At 57.8% G+C, this 535-nt stretch overlaps 1 protein-coding gene across 5 annotated transcripts in view; it reads left to right on the top strand.

Annotated features, from left to right (window-relative positions):
• The window catches only part of EPHX1 (epoxide hydrolase 1), a 40,885-nt gene that overhangs the window by 11,686 nt on the left and 28,664 nt on the right, over positions 1 to 535 (top strand). The window lies entirely within an intron of this gene.

The following is a 535-nucleotide window of genomic DNA, read 5'->3' as shown; positions in this document are numbered from 1 at the left end:
CACCCCAGGGAGCGCGTGGAGCCATTGCTGGTTGTTACAGCTTGGTGCTGGGAGACTCCTGGCCTCTAAGAGCTAGAGGTCAAGCTGCTATAAACGCCCAGCGATGCACAGAAAACAACAAACCCCAGCCTGGTCCCAAATACCTGTCCTGCTGTGGTGAGAAGCCCTGCCCCAGAGCAGCTGTGATAAGGAGCAAAGAATACAATATTCTCCAGATGTGCCACTTCCTGGCCACATGACCTGGGCAAGTCCCCCTTCTCTCTCTGCTTCCCTGGCTGTGAAGTGAAAGGCTGGACTGGAGGCTGCCCAGTTCTTTTCCAGCTTCCATGGCCACTGTCTCCCACCTGCTGCCTGGCCAGCCCCAGTGAGGTGGGGCTGATGCAGCCTCTCCTCTGTAGGTACCAGGTGGCCTGAGAACCCAGGAGAGGGACAGGAGGGCTATCTGAATTGCTTCCCCTACCAACCCAGGCCAGGTACAGCCCTAGTCATTGTGGCCCATGTTTGCTTCCACTAGCCCAACCTCAAGGGGCCCCTC

This window comes from Tupaia chinensis, unplaced genomic scaffold (genome assembly GCF_000334495.1).
Source record: "Tupaia chinensis unplaced genomic scaffold, TupChi_1.0 Scaffold000532_1, whole genome shotgun sequence".
NCBI classification, from domain to species: domain Eukaryota; kingdom Metazoa; phylum Chordata; class Mammalia; order Scandentia; family Tupaiidae; genus Tupaia; species Tupaia belangeri.
Note: the sequence above shows the minus strand (reverse complement) of the source record. Positions and strands in the feature narration are given on the sequence as shown.